Raw genomic sequence first — 7,901 nt, forward strand, 5'->3', positions numbered from 1 at the left:
CGCAAAACTGAAATAAAATGAAATGTTCGAAAAACAACTAAAGATAAAATCTCCAGGTTGCCTCCCGGGTAGCGCTAGTTTCAGTTAGGTCCCAGCTCAACCTTCTTTTCTTCGAGCCTCTCTAATTAGCCTGGTCAAAACAGCTCAAAGCGCGCAGCAACCGATCAAACAGCTGCGCATGTGCTACACAAAATTGTAAGTAGCACCACAGTAGAATAATGACATAGGAAAATAAAATGTACAATCGTTTAAGCCTAACAAATTTCCTATGACAGCTCCTAAATTTATCAACAAAATAAAGGAGCTCGGGAGCAATTAATAATAAATTAGGAAAACGTTTCAGATTACCAAATTTATGATGACAAGAATGGTGAAAACCCGTTAAATTACTTGTCCAACTGGGAGGGGGTTTAGCATTAAGATGCGAAAGCATAAGTTAAATGAGGCAATGTACTATTTAAACAAACAATAATAAAATTATCGTTTACTACCTCGGGTTGGTTTCTCTCAAAGTCGGAATTATTGATAAAAGAATGTATTACCTCTTCCGTGCTAGGAGCAATCACTGACTCAACTACCTTCTCGTCACCCTCATCAGTGGAGTTCGTCCCGTAAATCGCAGCCTCAAGCGCATCCAGCTCGGCCTTGAAAAGGGGCGATTCACCGTAACCATTATCATCATCAAAATCGTCATCTAGAACGAGCCCAAGTGACGTTGCATTGCTCTCTCTGGCCAAATCAGTCGATCGAGTGGAATTATCACTCGATCGAAGGCTTTCCTCATGATTTTCACTCGATCGAGTGCATAAAACAGCTCGATCGAGTACTTCCTCTAAGCAGCAGTTCGATCGAGTGATGGAATATGTTCGATCGAACGTTTTCTCTGGTAATCCACTCGATCGAGCACTATTACTAGCTCGATCGAGTGATCTTTGCAGTGCATCGTAGAAATCTTCATAACTCGCTTCATTTTCGGATAGATCTTCGTACTCCGGAGTCATATAAACTATCAGCAACGATAGGCAACTCGGGTCCTCCCTGGGAAAGACCACTCTCCGCGTGCCTAAAGGTCGTCTCAGCGGCTAGCTGAGCTATTTGAGACTCAAGCTCACCGATTTGAGCGTACGTATGTCTATCATACTCTTGCTTTTTGAATGCAAGTGTCTTGATCAAAGATTTCAGCTCCGTAATCTCTTCTTTCCTCTTATCAGGAGGGGGAGCTTCTTGTCGTGGTGGCTAGATAAATGGAGGCTGTTGGTAGCCTCGTTGATAAGGTAGATGTGGCGGCACAATTACAACTGCTTGATTAGCTCGTCTGCGTTGCTTAAACGCATAAACCTCGTCATTTTCAGCTGAGCAAAAAGTTGCATTGTGCCCAGCAGCACCACATCTCCCGCAGTAAATCACCTGCTGCGCTATATAATGGAACATAGGTGACGGGTCAAAGGTACTCAAGCCTTCTCTTTGACGATCTTTTACCTAGAACTGTCTAGGTAGGACCTATAGGACCTATCAAAACAGCACTAAATAAAAAGATGAGAACGGCCTCAAGGGATAAACCCTTGAGGCTAAAGATAGACAAAATAAAACAGGTAAATACAGTAGTTGCCTCCCCGGCAACGGCGCCAAAATTTGATACCGTCGTCAGGTACCAAAAATAAAATACCTAAGTACAACTAACAGAAGTCAGCGGTAAGTAGGGTCGATCTCCACAGGGAGGCGGTCACTATCTACTTGTCTACTCGGTCTGTCTAAGGTCACAGTGGGGGTTTTGAGTTGTTTGACTAAACTAAACAAGATTAAAGGTAAGAAAAATAAGGCTAAGAGGAAATTAACAGAAGAAAGAGGAAACTAGGATGTCGATTCATCAACGAACGTCAATTAATTTCAGTTAAGGTCATAGATCAGTCGATGTGTCGGTCTAAGGGGCAACGAATATCTCCATCTGGTCTCAATTCGCTCTAAAATACTATTAGCTTAGCTTCCGCCCTCACTAAAGCATTTTATTGTTCACTGCGGGTCTCACCCCTTCCAACCTTCCGGTCTAGGTCAAGGCTTACCAAAATTAAAAAGGCTAATTGCATCGATTCAATCAGCAAAATACAATTAAAGCAGTGATTAACAACCTAGACAAAAACAACAACGACAATCTATAAACCTAATTAACAATTAACATCGGTCCATCGAATCCCCTAATCCTAGCAGGAGAAATTAGCTAGACATAAATAAAGAAAGAGTAAAAGCAAGAGAAAGAGGAATAAACATTAAGTAAAAGAGAGAAAGGGGAAAAAGGGAAGAAAGAGTTACAGAGAAAAGCATCCGGGATGAAAAGAATGAAAGGAATGTATAACAGTGAAAGAGCAAAGAAAAGTATCAGGGAACGGAGTCCCAGATGTGTTCTCCCGTATGTTTTTAGTGTTAGTCGTCGTCCTATTTATAGAGGAGACGAGTTTTATTTAACCTACTTACAAAATAAAACAAAAAGCCCGAGCCCATAAGCTATTCCACTCGATCGAGTGATTTGAAACCACTCGATCGAGCAAAACTGAACTCAAACCACTCGATCGAGTAGAAAATCTACTCGATCGAGCAACCCCTAAAATGAAACTATTCGATCGACCAAGGAAAGTGTTCGATCGAGGTATTCTACCAAATAAAAGCATTCGATCGACCAGAAAACCACTCGATCGAATGACTTTGACTTCAGCAGCCACTTATTCCGTTAGTTTCAGCTTTGACTTGTCTTTTTAGCTCCCGAAACGGCTTCACGCATCCCGAGACAGCTACATTTCCGCTCCAAAATCACTCTTCCTCTAAATGCAGGCAAAACGGACGATAAAAGACTTGATTTCACTACTTTCTGGTCCAATCCTGCAAATAGAATAAAACAAACAAAAGTAGCATATTCGGGGCATTTCGTAGCATAAAACCACGAGGATGGCATAGAAATACGCGCATAAAAAGGCCTAAAAGGACTATATAAAATGCACGTATCAAATCTCCCCAAACCAAACCTTTACTCGTCCTCGAGTAAACTAAATGCAAACTAATGGAGCGGAAAAGATAACTCAGAGCTAGCTACAACTGCCCACTTAAACACATTTAATGCAAGCAAACTAACACTTATAGCAAAGCAGTCAAATGCAAACGAGTTATAGGATGTTTATAAAATAGTTGAACCGTCGACCTTGCAAGACCTTTAATGATGGACTCTCACGGGTCACTCTTCTCTCATGAAGAAAAGGGTGAACATATATATGTATGAGAGAAAGAAATAAAGTCGCTCACCTAAACTACGACCCACATAAACATGCATGCAACTAATATGATAGACAATTCTAGCTACCGTACACACATTCCAACCAAACAAGGTCCGTCACAGCCGAGGGCTTACATAAATATGGTAAAGTGAGGCAATGGGTAGGAAAAGGATAAAAATTTATGGGAATGTGGAGGTATAGGCGGCCAAGCTAGTACCTAAACAATACCATATAACAACATCCGTTTCCAACTCAATTATAAAAGTAAGCACAATGCCCTTCATTTGGCACAAACTCACCAAACCGAACTGAAAATACTCCTCAATAAATGTAAATAAAGCATAGGAGCGAAACCGTCTCATCAAACAACATCTTTTTCTTTCTTTTCTATTTCTCGGTTTCTTTCTTCACCATTTCTCTTTTTTTTTTCGAATTCTTCAATCACATTTTTTTTTCATTTTTTCTTTTTTCACGTTTTTTTTATTATTTTTTCTTTTTTCATCCTCCTTTTCTTCATAAATTACCAACTCCAAATCAAAACAAAACGAGCTAAACTCGGCACAATAAACAATATACCGCAAAACATACACTGACTAGCTTGACAAGGCAGACTAAATTTGGAATGTAGTTAAGGGTCAACAGGCAAATTTGACTATTGTGGAGTTAAATGGGTAAATATGAAAGAAAGGGGAAATGCAAGCGCCTCCCTGCATGTGACACCAACCACTAACCCAAATGTATGAAGGCAAAAAGCAATTGAATTTCATATACGTGCAAATTGATGACACATGTTATGCAAGGAGTATACTACTCACAATCCTACATGAAACTGGTCATAAATGACACCAGTTTATAAGCTCTAAAACCTTAGAAATTATAAGTAGTTTGCCAAAATTATCAGGTCAAGTCTATTCGTTCAGCTAAATTTTAACATAAACTCGTAGATATGCAAAAGACAAAGCTAAAAAGATATTAAACTATGCAAGGCTTAAGCAAAAAGACAGTTGTAGTGCAATTTCATCATTGAAATCTTACCGTTCCGACTCAACCTACATGCTAAAATAAACGTGAATTTTTTGAATTTTTTTTTTGAATTTTTATGAGATTTTTTTATTTTTATGAAAATAAACAACAATGCATACAGAAATTAAACGTGACAACAGAAATGCAATAAAAACAACATGCAGACACAGATATGGATGCATAACCTCTCCAAATCAAACCGTACAATGCCCTCATTGTACTCAAAACATGGAAAGGAAATGCAAACTAAAAGAGAAAGAGTATAGATGCGGAAATCTTACAAGATTACGCGAATAAGGGACCTCCCCAAACCAGCCAGCAACGTGGGAGGTCGCAAACAGCTCCGAACATCGTCACAGGAAGCTAATCCAAGCAATGGACATCTAAAACTGATCGATCGAAGAAATAGGGCACTCGAACGAGGGTTCATCTTTGGCAGATACTCGATCAAAAGGATGGTGTGTTCGATCGAGTAAAATTAGCAGCAAAAGTGTTCGATCGAGTAGAAAAAGCACTCGATCGAGCCATTCTCAATATATTCCTGCAAAGACGCAACATAACAGCCCGCAAAACTATTAAAACAAGCGTAACCGATATAGTCTATGGCATAAAAACCAATTATTACAGCGCAAAACTGAAATAAAATGAAATGTTCGAAAAACAACTAAAGATAAAATCTCCAAGTTGCCTCCCGGGTAGCGCTAGTTTCAGTTAGGTCCCAGCTCAACCTTCTTTTCTTCGAGCCTCTCTAATTAGCCTGGTCAAAACAGCTCAAAGCGCGCAGCAACCGATCAAACAGCTGCGCATGTGCTACACAAAATTGTAAGTAGCACCACAGTAGAATAATGACATAGGAAAATAAAATGTACAATCGTTTAAGCCTAACAAATTTCCTATGACAGCTCCTAAATTTATCAACAAAATAAAGGAGCTCGGGAGCAATTAATAATAAATTTGAAAAACGTTTCAGATTACCAAATTTATGATGACAAGAATGGTGAAAAACAGCCATTCATTCGGCTGTAAAAAAAAACAGCCATTCATTATACCCTCCTTATGAAAGTAGAGAGATGTTAAGATTAGGGTTTATGATTGTGGGAGATTAACAATGGTTATTCTAAAACAAAATAAATCAATAATTAACAAATCTCTACGTAAAAGCAAATTATCTAGTAAACCATCTTATTTTTCTTCAAAAACTACTACTTCTATGGAATCTACGAATGAGCAGATCGTTGTAGCGGCGGAGGCTGTCGATACTGAAGCAAGATTAAGCTCGTTCAGTATGTCATCGGAATTGGAATCTATTGAAGAAGAGCTTGAGGATGATGACGGGGAATGGACTGAAGTGGGGAGTAAGGGGCACTCAGAAACTGGTATGCTTCAATTAACTTCCGCTGATGTTCAATCTGAGCTTGAGTATTGGTCTAATGCTGTCTATTGTTATATTTTGGGGGCAAATCCGCCTCGTAGTGTTGTGGATGCGTTTGTTAAAAGAGTTTGGGATAAGGAGGTTATTGATAAAATTGCATTTAAGTCTAATGGCGTCTTCCTTGTGCGTTTTATAACTGTGGAAAGGAAGAAGATGGTGTTGCAGACGGGTCCTCTATTTTTTGACAATAAACCTGTAATTGTCAAGGAATGGACCCCGACTGCGAAATTGGTTAAGGAAGACCAGGATACTGTTCCTATATGGATTCGACTGTATGGGTTGGACCTTAAATTCTGGGGGCCTGCACTGCTGAAGATTGCGGGTTTGGTTGGAGAACCTGTTAGGTTGGATATTGATACTCGGGAGAAAACCTTTCTGGGTTTTGCGAGTGTGGGTTAATATCCGTATACTACCCCTTTAATTGCAGGACTATAACGTAAATTTAAACATGCGAATATCGTCATAAAACATAAAAACAATAGAAACGATAAGGAACAAGAAATAACCTCGGGTCCTTTAAATTGCGGCGTAAAGAACAGAAATCAAAGCAGATTTCCTCCTAATCGTTACACCCAAGACTTTGTCCGAGATATGCCCTTGTGCTAGAACAGTGTTCTCCGATTGCCTTGCAATATAGGGAGAACTGATGTGAGTTTTTTCGAGATGAGAGATCTCGGGTTTTTCGAGAAAGAATACTCTTCAAAACCCTAATTTTTGTTTCAAATGATGATTAGGTTTAACAGAAGGAGGAGGTCTCCTTTTGTTCTCCTATTTCGGCCAAAACCGTGACCCACAAGGGGAAGTGGGCTTCCACTTCCTCTTGGTTTTAACTCGAGGTCCGGTTCGTTAAATACTAAAATGTATATGACGGGTTTGTATTATAAACTGTTATCGGTTATCGGAAATTAAGGCATCGGCTAATAATACGGGTTAGTGAATTATTAATACGTGTCCGACAAAACAAAATTGTATAATTATTTTTAATATACATTTAATTAAATATAAATCACGTATATTTAATTTTACGAATTAACTCAGTTAATTAATTCGCCTTAGCCCATGATATTTAATCCGTATTAAATATAATATCTCAACATCACATATTTGACTAATTACTAGTCAAATAACTCGGACTAACTGGTTAGTCAATTTTGGCATCTACATGACAGTATTTTCATACCGTCACATCTCTCGAACGTATCCTATAGGTGTGACTTTTAGGGACCAGTTGATCACCGCCATCTGTATGACAATAACGTCAAACTTATCTAGCAAGCCAACCGTTATTGATAAACGTGGATCAACTGATAATAATACCAAAGTATGCCCTTTGATCCTTTTAGAGGTTTATAAGTCCTTGCACTAACTGTTAAGGACACCAACCCCAACAAGCTCCCACTTGTCCGTACAAGTGTATGTGCAATGACGTTATCCGCACTAACTGGAGGACACAAACTCCAACAGACTCCCACTTGTCCGTACAAGTGTACGTGCGATAACCGATTCTCATATTCATTTAAAATTTCTCCCACTCAATGTAAAACAATTTGCAGATCTGGATCCACAAAGGTCGTATTTTACAATCGATCTGTATCTAGAGTGGTTTCCCCGACTAGAGAGTAACTTAACCGATAAAACGAATCCGTATCCGAGCATGGCCATGCATTTCGATTCTGACTCCTCGAGTGGCCCTGAGAAATATCGAGTACCCGATAAAGGCTGAATATTTCCTTCAACTCGACTCCTTCCGATCTAAGCACGGATGAAATGACCCGAAAAAAATCTACTTGGCCCCCTGTTACGGATGACCGTGAGAAAGAAACCAAAGTCACCCAAAATCTGCCGTAGTCTCAAGAGACAGTCGATAGTCAAAGAATCGACTCTTAGGATCACCATGGAAGTCCTATCCACGACCGGGCAACGAATGTTATAAAACATTTAGGACTCCACGTCGATGTCACAATTGTGTCCTACGAAGTATCCGTATAAATCGCCTCTGTGATTGGTCACCAACCCGTTGACTTATGGCTCGTTGAACCCACCATCAACCAACGTCACGAAATAATTGCGAGTTATCACTCATGTGGGCAATTAAGGACTAACAAGATATGATGTTTGTTCAGTTCACTTTGTGGTGTTCAAAATTGTCGTACAATTCCACATGAAAAACAAAATATATAAAATAT

Source organism: Silene latifolia, chromosome 9 (assembly GCF_048544455.1).
Source record: "Silene latifolia isolate original U9 population chromosome 9, ASM4854445v1, whole genome shotgun sequence".
In the NCBI taxonomy this organism is placed as follows: domain Eukaryota; kingdom Viridiplantae; phylum Streptophyta; class Magnoliopsida; order Caryophyllales; family Caryophyllaceae; genus Silene; species Silene latifolia.